Source organism: Otolemur garnettii, unplaced genomic scaffold (genome assembly GCF_000181295.1).
Source record: "Otolemur garnettii isolate 467f Iridium unplaced genomic scaffold, OtoGar3 scaffold00179, whole genome shotgun sequence".
NCBI classification, from domain to species: domain Eukaryota; kingdom Metazoa; phylum Chordata; class Mammalia; order Primates; family Galagidae; genus Otolemur; species Otolemur garnettii.
Genome location: NW_003852574.1, coordinates 1,879,748 through 1,894,380, shown reverse-complemented (window position 1 = coordinate 1,894,380; position 14,633 = coordinate 1,879,748). Strand labels below are relative to the sequence as shown.

The 14,633-nt window shown below is 46.1% G+C and overlaps 1 long non-coding RNA gene across 2 annotated transcripts in view; it reads left to right on the top strand.

Annotated features, from left to right (window-relative positions):
* The window catches only part of LOC111728687, a 14,924-nt gene extending 3,344 nt beyond the window's left edge, over positions 1 to 11,580 (top strand). Inside the window, exons 2-3 of one of the 2 annotated variants that reach the window (XR_002775910.1) lie at positions 327 to 329; positions 11,569 to 11,580. This is a non-coding gene — a long non-coding RNA (uncharacterized LOC111728687). The remainder of the gene's footprint in view (positions 1 to 326; positions 330 to 11,568) is intronic. The other variant, XR_002775909.1, reaches the window with a different exon arrangement.
* The last annotated feature ends 3,053 nt before the right edge of the window (positions 11,581 to 14,633 follow it).

Here is a 14,633-nt window from a genome sequence, read left to right as displayed (position 1 = left end):
AAAAGACTGGCCGAAGAGTATAGAATTATATACAGTAGTTATATTTGCTTTGAAGCCTTAAAGCTCAACATAGGTCGCCTGTTAGCCACCCTGGAAAAATTTAGACAGTATTAAATGTTATCTGCTGTGTCTATACAGATACCTCAAGAAAAATTAGGACCTGAATGAAGATTTCCCAGTAAATGGTGTAATTGTGTAACACTGCAACTTACTGTGCCTAATATGTATACTCTGCTGAGTCTGCTGCCAGCAGAAGTCAAGTGGTTCACTTGCCTGGACTTAAAAGATGCCTTTTTCAGTATAAGGCTGGCTCCAGAAAGCCACAGGCTGTTTGCTTTCCAGTGGAAGAGACCAGACGCAGGAACTACGATCCAGTATACCTGGACCAGGTTGCCATAGGGGTTCAAAAACACCTATGATTTTGAGAAGCACTAGCTCATGACCTCCAGAAATTCCCAGCTGAGGAATTAGAATGTGTGCTGCTCCAATATGTCAATGACCTTTTAGGGCACCCTACCCAGGAGGGCTGCGCCTGAAGCACGGACTATCTCTTATGACATCTAAAGGTATGTGGCTATGAAGTGTCTAAACAAAAGGCCCAGATTTGCCAGCAGCAAGTACGTTATCTAGGATTTACTATCCAGCAGGGGAGGGAAATCCAGGCATGTAATGTGGTCATTCATCGCCTCCCCACCCCCACAAGCCAAAAGCAACGTTCGGAATTTTTAGGCAAGGTAAGCTCCTGATGCCTTTGGACTCCCAACTGTGCCACCTTGGCCAAAACCTTGTATAAAACAACTAAAGGAAAGGAGGGAGAGCTCTTAGAATGAGGAGAACAGAAACGTACCTTCTCCCAGATAACTGCACCTGCTTTGGGGCTACCAGATGTGGCCAGGCCCTTCACTCCGTATGTTTCAGAGAGAGGAAAGATGACTATGAGTGTGTTAACCCAGCTGGTAGAGTCCTGGCCAAGATCTGTAGCTTACCTCTCTAAGCAGTTGGATGGAGTGGCAAAAAGATGGCCACCATGCTTATGGGCTCCAGCTGCTACTACTCTCCTTGTGCAAGAAGCTGACTCTAGGGAAAAATGTCAGAGTGAAAGTACTCCACACTGTGGTCACTTTAATGGACACTAAGGGACATTTTTGGCTGTTTAATTCAAGAACACCCTGAACTCAGCCACACTCCCTCCAGTCAGTGGAAGAGAAACTGAGCATGACTATACAGAAGTTATGGATAATGTATATTCTAGCAGACCTGACTTGTGTGACTAGCCTTGGACAAATGCAGACTGGAACTTGTATGTAGACTAAAGCAGTTACATAGTGGTACAAGGTGAGCAGGCTGGGTATGCAGTGCTTACCTTAACAGAGACTGTAGAGGCTACTAAGCCCCCTACTCCAAGGAGCATCGGCTCAGAAGGCTGAATTAATTGCCTTGACTCAAGCCTTAGAACTAGATCGAGGGAAAAGTGTGAATATCTACAGACTCGAAGTATGTTTTTCTGACTCTCCAAGTACACAGGGCATTATAGAAGGAAAAGAGACTATTAAATTCTGGAGAAAAAGACATTACGTATCAGCAGGAGATTGCTAGAAGGCACTATGAAAACCCCGGAATGTGAGTGATGCACTATTGTGGACATCAAGAAGATGCTTCCACCACCACTAAAGGGAACACTAGGATCTGTACTGAGGCAAAAAGGACTGCATCCAAACCCCACCAGATGTTGCGATTAGCTCCCCCAATCCCACGGGTTCTGGAGCTCTCATCTATCGACTCCCAGGAAGAGAAAGAATGGTTGGCAAAAGAGGAGAACCAGGAAGTAAAGGGAGAATGGATAAAGATGCCAGATGGACGAGTAGCAATCCCCCAGCTTCTAGGAGCCACCGTGGTGACAGGAGTCTTTAGTGAAGTTGCTGGGCCAGTACCTCTACATCTCCCACCTGGCAGCCCTAGCCAAAACTGTCAGTCTACAGTGCGTCACCTGCAACAAGTTCAACGCATGCCAAGGACCAGCGGTACCCCTAGGAATCCAATTGTGTGGAGCGTTGCCCTTCGAGGACTTCCAGATAGACTTTACTGAAATGCCCAGGTGTAGAGGGAAAAAGTACTTGCTGGTGATGGTCTGGACATACTTGGAATAGGTAAAAGCCTTCCCCACCAGGATAAAAAGGATTCCTGAAGTAGTAAAAGTGTCGCCCAAAGAAATTGTCTCATAGTTTAAGTTGCCACTCTGGTTTAAATTTGACAATGGGCTAACCTTCATAACAAAAATAGAGCAAATAATAGCTAAAGCTTTGGGTATCACCTGGAAACTATATGTAACTTATAGGCCTCAAAGTTTGAACAGGATAAAGTGCATGAACAGGGCCATAAGAACAGGAATTGGTAAACTCTTCCAGGAAGCAAAGCTTAATTGAATACAGGCCTTGCCACTGGTGTTGTTCAAAAAGACTTCTGTCAGGTGGCACCTGTGGCTCAAAGGAGGAGGGCACCAGCCCCAACTACCGGAGGTGGCGGGTTCAAACCCAGCTCCAGCCAAAAACTGCAAAAAAAAAAAAAAAAAACCAAAAAAAGACCTCTGTCAATCCTCTGTAATTTAGCAGGGACTCCTAAAAGAACTAAGAGAAACTGAACTGGATAGATAAAAACCCTAGAAGAGTAGCAAGGAAAATCTCCACTTGGGTAATTAACCTTGTTCTGTTTAGTCTTTTGTGTCTATACATCCTTTCTCTCTGGAGGATCAAGGGGACCAAGTCTAGGTCCAGAATCAGAATCTGGTCCCTCTCAAACCAAGGTAGAAAGAACTTTACACCATCATTCTGACCACACCCAAGGCAGTGAAGGTGGAAGTAATTCTTACCTGGAGTCATCACAGCTTGCTGGATAGAGCTTCACTGCCCCTGGGGAAATAAAGGTGACTTTTTTTTTTTTTTTTTTGGCCGGAGCCAGGTTTGAACCCTCCACCTCCGGTATAAGGGGCTGGCACCCTACTCCTTTGAGCCACAGGTGCCACCCAATAAGGAAACTTTTAAGACGGTCAACATGCCCTGCTCCAGCTGTATACTGGGAGCTGGGTGGTCAATGCACAGCTAAAGCCTGAGGAAACTCCTCGAGGGACTTGTCTTAATTGGACTTTGGGCTCTAGGAAAAGTGGGTGAAGAATGTCACACAGGGAAAAGTAAAAACTCGTATTATATTAGCCTGCCATGGTACTATTAAGACCTGAGTAGAGAACCCAAGAAGTGTCACAGTCCCTAAAATCTCAGTGCTGAAAAGTAATTAATATTGGCACCTGCAGAAGCAAACTGATATCGACACCCCCAATTAAAATATATTTGAGTCTCAAAAGGGGGGAATGAGAGAGGATACCCAAGAAGGGTGAGGTCTAGGAGAACAGGTCTTCTCAAGGAGACCACAAGGATACACCTGCAGGGTCCTCTTCATGGTGACTCAGCTCTTGGGAATTTGTAAACTTAACTTCCTGAAACTTGGAAATTTCCAAGTTCTGTGAAATCCTATAGTTCTGGAGGGGCTGGAATAGCATGTCCCATTTGATTCAAACTGGCCAATGAGAAGGGTTCCTGTGGGTTGGAACTTTTTGACTGTCAATAAAAAGAGAAAGACCAAGCCAGTCCAGGAGCATGGCCATTTGGAATTCTATGCCATAAGCTTCCAGCTGGTAAATAAAACCCTTCCTCTTATAAATATGGTATTTGGGTGCTCTTTCTCTCCGTTGGGCCTTGTCTTCCTGCAACAATACCCCTGAGCATACAAATAAAGGAATCATTGGTTTTAGACATACCAGGTACCTACCACCTCCACTCATTCTTCCCATTGAGAAACTTCTAGCAATTGAGTCTCTTACTATAACAAAACAACAAGCTTCAGTTGGTTTTAGGCCAGTCTGTTTGGGCCAGCAGAGAACAAGTTTAAGGCAGTGAGCTCTGACTTATTTGTTGTTACTGAGAGAAAGAGTTTGGGATGAGACTGCAGGTTCAGCAAGGAGAGAATATAGCAAGAGGGACTGGTAAGAGGAACAAGAGTCGCTGTCATCAAACACAGGGGCCAGGGAAAGCTTGTAGCATCACAGGAGAGACCCTCAGAGTCTGGGAGCAGGGGGAAGGCAGGCCATGACTACAACACCAGCAAGCCCTGGGGAATTCATTCTCTAGTCTTGAAGCTTGAGTGGGTCTGCTGGATAGAGCAATCTCTCAGGGCAATCCGATTTGACCTTGGTTCCTTCAGGAACAGATAGTCCAGAATCCAGAGCAAGGATGGGAAATAAGGATAATTTTCTTCTAACACCAATTAATTAGTAGTGATTGCCTGGAAGGCTGGGTTTGGGAAAGATCGGGGGAAATACCATTGATAAAGCACAAAGGTTATGGACTTGTCACCCACAATGCAGAACAAAAACCAAATTCTTAGACCTGCCTCAAGTGATACCTAGCTCCTTGGATTGTCTCACTCAGAATTGGGCCAGGCCCACCTCAGGTCAAATTCATCCTATGCTAGAAAGAGACCAGTGAGTATAAATAGCAATTCATGTGGTTTTTACCTTGACCTCCCCCTCAGTCTCCATCTCATAGCTTTCTCAGAATCACAAGAACTATATGTGGCCATCCGTCAGCTGAAGCCTCAAATGCCATGAGCTTAGTGTAATTTTGAAGGCTGAATGTATCTTGCACTATGGTATCTGTGACAAGCATCGTGTGACTGATGACTCAACTGAGGGCAAGTGACTGGTAAATGCAATCCTTTTTACCTAAGGGTTCTGTTTAGGGGTTCCTAGTCCTTTGATCAAAGCACCTCTGTGGTTCTCAGGAACCAAGATCCCCAAGTTCTTCAATGTCTGACCATACCTGTTTATTTTTTCTACTGGATTTTTTTTTTTTTTTTTTTTGAAACAGAGTCTCCTTTCATCGCCCTTGGTAGAGTGCCAAGGCATTACAGCTCACAGCAACCTCCAATTCCTGGGCTCAAGCAATTCTCCTGCCTCAGCCTCCCAAGTAGCTGGGACTACAGGCACCTGCCACAACCCCCAGCTATTTGTCGTTGCAGTAGTCATTCTTGTTTTAGTTGGCCAGGGCTGGGTTTGAACCCGCCAACTTTGGTGTATGTGGCAGGCACTGTAATCACTGTGCTACGGGTGCCCAGTGTGAGGCACTATCTGCTTGTGGTCTGTTTCTGAGGTCTGAGTGAGACCCTCTTGAGGACAGGGGTTCCCAGAACCTAATGTGGGGACAATCCATCTTTGGCAGTTGAAGAAGCAGAAGTTCCATGGGCTATTATAAATGATTGATGAAAAATAATTTGTAGGGCAGCACTGGTAGCTCAGTCAGCAAGGGCACTGGCCACATACACCAAGGGTGGTGGATTCGAACCTGGCCCAGGTCTGCTAAGCAACAATGATAACTACAACCAAAAAATAAAACAAAACAATAGCCAGGCATTGTGGCAGGTGCCTGTAGTCTCAGCTACTTGGGAGGCAAGAGAATCGCTTAAGCCCAAGAGTTTGAGGTTGCTGTGAACTGTGATGTCACAGCACTCTACCCAGGGCAACAGCTTGAGACTCTGTCTCACAAAATAATAATAATAATAATAATTTGTAGGTTTATAGGAAACAACCCTGCTAAAGCTTGAAAGCAACTTCTTTTAGGTGAGTTAAACAGTTACATTTATTCCAATCATCTTTTACAAAGGGCAAGTTCAACTAATTATTTACAAATGCCAAAGGGGAATGATCTAAAGATTGGGTTTTAATACAGTGCAATAAAAAAGCTGGCTTCTTTAGCTAGAATTCTACTGAATTCTAGTTCAGTAGAAGGTAGAGAGCATTACAGCTTTGCAGTGATGACCTAATGCCTTTTTCCTACTCAGTTACCAAACATGGGTAACAGCTCATCGGTAGGAGATTCCCTAGGGAAGCCAGGACAGGTGGGAAACCATGATGCAAGCTGAGAGGGCCAGAAGAGGACCTAAAAAGGTAAGCAGATGGCCAAGCCAGAGTCACTGCCCAGAGCCAAGATCTAGTTCAGCAATCCTTGAAGGACTTTCTCTATCATCACTTAGGCTTTCCAGATGGCTACGTCATAGGACACCAGAGAAAATGAGGGCCCCAACTTTAGAGATTCTTCCTTTTGGAAAGGGACTGAACCCAGGACACTGACATTTCTCTGGTCAAATCACAGCACATTCCTGCACCTAAGGCTTCTGAGGATGTCCAGTCTGTTGTGACTAGGGAACCCTTCAGTGTCTCCAGGCCAACCAGATGTCTCCATGGACTCCCTGACGAAGCTCAGTTTTCTGAGTGTATACCTGGCTGGCCAGGAAAACTTGTAGCCACCTCTTCACAGCCTTCTTAAGAGCCTTTAGCCCTGGTGCCATCCCTCTGTTCATATTTCCTAACTCTGTCTTCTGGGAGTTCCATGGCTCCCAAGTGTAGCCCAGGAGCTCTGAGCCACTGAGGCCCCTGAAAACCCCAGGCTTGCAGACATAGACATTGCCCACATGGGCACTACTTTGAGCTGTGCAGCATCTCAGTTTTCTGACCCAGGAAAAAAGCTTCTAAAGCTAGGAAGCTCTAATCAGGAGTTGGAAGTTATTACATAAAGCTGAACCAGTTTTTCTCAGATTCCAACTGCAATTTTCTACTACTAAGCCTATTACCAAGAGGACAATGCTGTGCTTATCAGCTCTCTTCTAAATTCTGCTATGAACAGGAAATTGAAACCTACTCCTCAGACCCAATAGTGAGAAAAGACTCAGCACTCAGCCTGCTCTCAGCACACATCCTTAGCCCACAAAGATGGCTAAGGGCCTACTTCATACCCAGCGCTGGTCTAGGCACAAGAAGGGAGCCAGAGGCCAACAAGGCAGTTAGCAAGATAACCTAGTGTCTGCATCACCAATAAGTGGATTGGCTGAAGACCTGCTATGTTTTAGGGGACTGAGGTGGACCTAGAAACATCCCAGTGTATGGTGATTCCTAGAGCCTGCTGTTCAAGATTTCCAGGGACACCCTATCTGGCCTGAAACCATAGGAAGTCAAAAATTATGTCTATTGTCTATTTGGGGGAGAAAGAACCATCAAATAATGTCTGTTTATTAAAAAATTTTCTGTCCATTGCTCTGCACCCATAATATAGTGGTTATGGCGCCGGCCACATACCCCGAGGCTGGTGGGTACAAACCCAGCCTGGGCCAGCTAAACAACAATGACTGCAACAACAACAAAGAAAAATAGCCAGGAGTTGTGGCAGGCACCTGTGGTCTCAGCTATTCGGGAAGCTGAGGCTAGACAATTGCTTAAGCCCAAGAGTTGAGGTTGCTGTGAGCTGTGATGCCACAGCACTTTACTGAGGGTAACATAGTGAGACTCTGTCTCAAAAAAAAAAAGTTTTCTGTCCAGAAATAAAGCCTACTTGTTTTTTAAGAAATCTAAATTAAAGAAAAAAATGTTTTTAGTAGCAATTGCTTTTTTTTTTTTTTTTGAGTCAGAGTTTTGCACTATTGCCCGGGCTAGAGAAGAGTGGCAAAGTCACAGCTCGCAGCAACCTCAAATTTTAGGCTTAAGTGATCCTCCTGCCTCAGCCTCCTTAGTAGCTGGGATTACAGTCGTGTACCCCCATACTGAGTTAATTTTTCTTATATTTTTTGTAGAGCTGGGGATCCCTCTATGTTGCCCAGCTGGTCTTGGACTCCTGGCCTCAAGCCATCTTCCCACATCAATCTCCCAATTGACATTCCAGGCATGAGCCACCACACCCAGCCAACTTGCTTGCTTTTTATGATTCTGTATAAAACAAGGAAAAACTTCCTGTAACTACAAGACTGTTAAAAAAAACTTGTGATTGGGGATCACCTGTGATTCTTAGTTCTAGCTCTGAGTAAAACAATAGAGTGGGTCAGCTATTTCCCACCCCTACTTGTCCCCCAGAATCACCCTGTTAGTACCTCTGTCATTTGCCCTCACAGCTTGGGACACTGTGCTAGTTCTTGGGCAGGGCTGTTGCAACAGCTGAAGAACCCCACCTTGGACAAAGGGCTTACAGCACTGGTTTGAGTCAGGCAGTTCTTAGCACTAGAAATAACAGGAAGTAAAATGAGAGTGAAACCTTCTGAACCCTTTGCTCTATAATTTCAAATTTATTGCAACCAGAAGAATTCAAGACGAGTGTTTTCACACACAAAACTCTTATTTATCATATACAAAATAACGAGGGACTTGAATTTGCAAACTTGTGTGTGGCAAGAGAGGAAAGTGGTCCAGGGGCTCCCAGAAGGAGAAATGTGAGCTGGCAGAGTTAGAGAAAACCCTGGGGAAGGGGAGCAGCTCAAGAGAAAAGTGGGCCATCTGCCTTTTCTCCACATGTGGTGACCCCTGAGTCGAGTGTGGCACAAGGTCCAGACCACAGTATGCTCAGTAGATGTTTGGGAACTGATTACCAAAGGGGTTAGAACTGATCAGGGAATCACAGGCTGTCTGTGTTTGTAGTGGCCAAAACACTGGGCATGTGGCAATAATTCTGGGGCCTGTAAGGCATCCTAGGCCAATGATAGGCAAGTGTACAAGAGAAAAGACTCCAAAGTCTAGGACACAAGGGTAGGCCCTGCTCAGGAGTCTCACTCAGAAAGCTTATTTGAAAAAGGTATGGGTTTCCTATGTCAATGCCACCAGCACACTACATATATGAAGCCTTGTAGGGGCCACATTGTGCTAATGCTTACTCTTCCCACTCAAGGAGGTGCAAGAGTGCTGTCACCAACTCCACTGCACATAGGTGGAGACACTGCAGCCTCTCTTATTAGGCAGTTTCTTCTTTCTACACTGCCTACAGGCGGGGACTCCAGAGGCTCCTCCCTGACCCCCACTTCTAACAGCTCAGGCTCTATTCTCTTTCTGCAAAGCCCTTTCCTTAAAATCCAGTTCAACTTTCTAAACCCAGCTGAAGCACCCTACCCTCCATTGGCCCGCACTAGATTCCTCAGTTCTGAGAATTCTGCTGTGCCTTCCTATAGACTCCTCCTGGCTTCATGCAGGAAGGGCTCCTTTGTGCTGGTGGGCCCTCTGGCCTCTCTCTCTCTCCTTGCCTGCATGTAGCATGGGGCCAAATGCCCAGATAAGGTTTGTGCTAAAGAAGCATTGACCAACTGAATGCAATTCTTTATAAAGCTTATGAAAGACACTAAGAATGATAAAAAATGAGACTCAAGATTCCAGCAGGAAATATATTCCACATCTACCAATAAATAACACTCACTTCAAGACCAAAGGACATTTAAAAAGGGAAGGAAAGTCACCATCTTTCCAGCCTTTAACATTAGCATGTCAATTGTCCCACATACCTCTTGACCTAGTCACAGAAAAACGTACATGGATAGTGGCTCATTTTCTTTTGTTGCCTACGTGAAGTCTTTCTTCTATGGCTTTCTTACATTCCTTATGTGAGGGGTCTAACTCAGAAGGAGAAATCCAGTATTGATCAGTGGTGTTTTGGCTCCCATCTTTCCTTCTCTCAGACTATGAGGGCCAGGAAAGAGCTAGGTGTTCATTACCTGATTCCTCTTGTGGACCATTCCCCTTATTGGCCCCTTAGGGATCTTGCCTCCTACTGGCAGAGACCAACCAGTGAAAGGCTTCCTACAGGAGATGCACCATCTCCACCACACTTCCTTACCTTCTCATTCTTTTTTTTTTTTTTTTTTTTTGAGACAGGAGCCTCAAGCTGTCCCCCTGGGTAGAGTGCCGTGACATCACAGCTCACAGCAACCTCCAACTCCTGGGCTCAAGCAAGTCTCCTGCCTCAGCCTCCCGAGTAGCTGGGACCACAGACACCTGCCACAACGCCCGGCTATTTTTTGGTTGTAGCCATCATTGTTGTTTGGTGGACCCGGGCTGGATTCAAACCTGCCACCTTGGGTGTACGTGGCTGGCGCCTTGGCCACTCGAGCCACAGGCACCGAGCCCAATTTCCCATTCTTACTTTCTGCCTTAGAAACTGATTCTCAGTGCCCCTCACTGCTCAGCCTAATGTGAGGTAATTACAGCCCTGAAGGCCTGGACTAAGGCCAAAATCTCCCATCTGAGGAGCCATAAATCTCTTTCAGGTGGCTTTGCCCACTGCTGAGCCCTGCACCCCTGCTGAGTACCAGGCGCCCCCTCCTTACTCTAGTCCCTTCCCAGGGCTCAATGTCTGGGGAACACAGGCTCAAGGCACATGTTCCTACCTGATATGTTTTCACACACTGAGAACATTAAACTCAGCTACTGGAGCCTAAATCCCATCAAGACAGGTGTTCACATAAGGGAAATGCTTGCCTGTGGATTCAAGAGTGGTGATTAAGAGCTGAGAAAAAAGTATGAGACAGTATATGCACACATGTATAGGCACGTGTATGCATGCATACTGTATGCCTGCAAGCACATGTATGAGCACACTGTCCTTGGCACATTGCTAATTACTGAATAATAAGCCATACACTGCCAAGGAAGGAACACACTTCCCAAAGGGAAGGGCACATTTTTTTGAGGCACAAGCCTCAGAATCACCATTCCCAGAGTACCTGGGCCAGAATGGGCCAACAGAAGGGCTGGGGCAACCCCAGCATGAAGAAGAGCAGTGCCAGGTACACAGTAGGTACTGAAAAAAACATTAGTCCTGTCTTCCTCCCTTTCTGGAAGGAAGATTTGACAGCAAATGAAGCAGGCAGGAAGCCTGGGAGTTGGATGTCAAAGTCTCCAGGGAAGTGAGAAGCAATGGGAAGTCCAGCCAACAATGTTAAGAGAAAGATAGTGGTAGAACTGTATGGCCTACGTCTTACAAGAGGGGAAAGATCAATGTTTGAGGGCCAGGCTCATGCAGCAGGCCCAAAATCACCCCAGAGAGGGCGTGGGAGTCCAGCCAGGGTTGCTGAGGGGACGAGGAGAATATTACATACTCAGGCACAACCAGATTTTCACCTAGCAGAAGGTAGAGGGAATGTCTAGGGTAAGTAGTAAGGACACAATAGTTGGGGAGTTCCAGAGAACAGAGTGGGGTGCCTAGGATGAAAGACATAGTGAATACAATCCAAATATAAGAGGGGGTTAGGGCTTCAATGGCAGCCAGAACATCCCATGTGTGGTTCTACTAAGCATCTGATCCTTGTCAGGATCCTGGGCACCTGGCCCTGGGCTGCACTGCAGACATTGGCTCCCTAGCAGTGAGCAAGGCAGATTAGGCCACTCAGATCATGGAATTCACCTTATGGTACAAGATACAGGCAAACACCAGGAAGACAAAGAGTCAAGCTCAATTCATTCAGAGTGTAACAGGTGCTTAAAAGAACAATATGGAAGACGAAGGAGGGAGACTACCCTGGTGGGTCAGAGGGGGCACTTCTGAAGAGAAGACACCTGAGCAGAGGCATGCCATCATTCTGGTAGGGGCCATGCCAAGCCTCAGGGGAGGAAACGACAGGGTGTTAGGCTTTGAGGTGGGAGTGTACATTGCAGGTAGGGAGTGTGCATTGCAGGTAGGGAGCAGCAAGTAGGCCAGTGTGGCTGCAGGGGTCTAAGAGGGAAAAATGTAGATCTGGAAGGCCTGGAACATGGGAACAAACCCCTCCCAACTGTCTACCAGGCTGCTGCAGTGCTTAAGAAGCCCTGCAATATTTATACTAGTCAGACTAGTGGAAGCAACCCAAATGTCCACTGACACATGAACAGATAAACAAAATGTTGTATATACACACAATGGAGTATTATTCAGCCTTTAAAAAGAAGGAAATTCTGACACATGCTACAATATGAAGGAATCTTGAAGACTTCTGCTAAGTGAAATACCCCTGACACAAAAGGACAAACACTGTGTGATTCCATTTATATGAGGTACCTAGAAACTTAGAATAGTCAAATTCATAGAGACAGAAAGGAAAACAGTCATTTCCAAGGGCTGGGGGAGGAGGGAATGGGGAGTTCTGCTTCATGGGTATAAAGTTTCAGTATGGGGGCTCAGCGCCTATAGCTCAACCGGCTAAGGCACCAGACATGTACACCTAAGGTGGCGGGTTTGAATCCCCAGCCTGGACCCGCCAAACAACAATGACAGCTGCAACCAAAAAATAGCCGGGCGTTGTGGCGGGCGCCTGTGGTCCCAGCTACTTGGGAGGCAGAGGCAGGAGACTCGCTTGAGCCCAGGAGTTGTAGGTTGCTGTGAGCTGTAATGCCACGGCACTCTACCCAGGGGGATAGCTTGAGGCTCTGTCTCAAAAAAAAAAAAAAAAAGTTTCAGTATGGGATGATGGAAAAGTTCTGGATGTGGAGGGCAGTAATGGCTCCACAGCAATGTGAATGTACTTAATGCCATTGAAGTGTACACTTAAAAATGATTAAAATGGGGCAGTGCCTGTGGCTCAGTGGGTAGGGCACCGGCCCCATATACCAAGGGTGGCGGGTTCAAACCTGGCCCCAGTCAAACTGCAACAAAAAATAGCTGGGTGTTGTGGCAGGCACCTGTAGTCCCAGCTACTCAGGAGGCTGAGGCAAGAGAAGCGCCTAAGCCCAAGAGCTGTCATATGCACTGTGATGCCATGTCACTCTACAGAGGGCGATAAAGTGAGACTCTGTCTCTAAAAAAAAAAAAAGATTAAAATAGTACATTGTTTGTGATGTACATTTTACCAAAATAAACAAAACCAAACAAAAGGAATGAAGTACTAATAGTTGCTACAATGTGGATGAACCTCAAAACATGATGCCAAGTGAAAGAAGACAGACACAAAAGATCATACATTGTATGATTCCATTTATATGAAATATCCAGCATAGACAAGTCCTTAGGACTAGAAAGAAGACCAGTGGTTGCCAGGGGGTTGGGGAAGAGGAACTGAGAAGCAACTGTTTAATGGGCATGGGGGTTTCTTTGGGGTGACGAAAAAGTTTTGGAACTAGATAGAGATGATGGTTGTATGAATGTATTTAATTGTGAATGTATTAAATACCACTGAATTGTTCATTTTATTTTTTTGTTTTTTGAGACTGAGTCTCATTATGTTACCCTTGGTAGAGTGCAGTGGTGTCACAGTTCACAGCAACTTCAAATTCTTGGGCTTAAGCAATGCTCTTGCCTCAGGCTCCCAGGTAGCTGGGACTACAAGCACAATGCCCAGCTATTGTTTTGGTGCAGTTGTCATTATTGATTTTAGATGGCCCGAGGCACCACCCAAATTGTTCATTTTAAATTGGTTAATTTTATGTTATATGAATTTCACTTTAATAGACAGAGAAGGAGGGCAGCACCCGTAGCTCACTGGGTAGGGCACTAGCCACATACACCAAGGCTGGTTGGTTTGAACTCAGCTTGGGCCAGTTAAAACAACAATGACAACTGCAATAAAAAAATAGCTGGTCATTGTGGTGGGCGCCTGTAGTCTCAGCTACTTGGGAAGCTGAGGGAAGAGAATCACATAAGTCCAAGAGTTTGAGGTTGCTGTAAGCTGTGACAGTACAGCACTCTACACAGGGTGACAGCTTGAGACTCTGTCTCAAAAAAGAGAGAGAGAGAAGGAAAGAGAGAATCCTTGCATAATATCAGAGAATGGCTCAAATGGGTTACAGAGGTCCTCTTCTATTCACCTTGTTCCCACCATAAAGCAGCCTTCACCTAATCCCCCAACAAACCTACAGACAGTCATTTTCTCCCTGACCAACAGGGTCCACTCAGCATTCCTCACATACGGGGCCCTCTGAGACAGGACTCTAGTCATTTGCTAATTCAGTCATCATGACTTAACCCAAAAGGCCTGTATTATCTAGGGTGGTAACCTTGACAAGCAACTCCTGCCAATACATCTGCAAAGTCAGGAAACTGAAGAAGAAATCAGGTAAAGCTAGTGGCATCTGCTCACAGATCCACACAACTACTTCAGGCCCCACAAAATGAAGAGTCCACCAAGGTCCCACAGTAGCAGCATGCCACCAATGACCAGATAGGAATGAATCTCAGAGGCAAGGGCACTTCCCATGACAGCACAGAGTCCAGGACTAGTGCTTAAGAGGAAAGATGAAGAGTGGGGCCTGTGCCCCTCAAGAGTTCCCGGGCTGCTTGTTCTGGAGGAGCCAGTAGTGGAGTGGCATGATTTGATGGGCCCAGCCCTGACCACAGGAGTGGAAAGCTAGGCCCCAGCTGCCCAGTAAGAGGCAGGTATGGCCAATTGGGTCAGGCCAATCTGCTGACTGAGCACGAGGCTGGAGCAACTCTGCAGGGAGCTGCGTGAAATGTCAGCATCTTCCTTGCAGTGGCCCAACTCATAGCACCCCTTTCCTTTCACTGTGCACATGAACACAATCTGTCACTGTTGAAGGAGCAGAGTTTTCAGAAGAGAGTAGGCCAGGCCATGGGGGGGGGTCAGGAAACTGGTTGAATTTAGCACGTGCCAGATACTTTACATCAATCATTTCGGTTAATCCTCATAACAACTCAGTAATGGAGGTTCAGATGAGGAAACCAATATATAAAGAGAGGGCCCGGGTGCAGTGGCTCACACCTGTAATCCTAACTCTCTGGGAGGCCAAGGCAGGTAGATTGCTTGAGTTCACGAGTTTGAAACCAGCCTGAGCAAAAGCAAAAATAGAAAAACTGAGG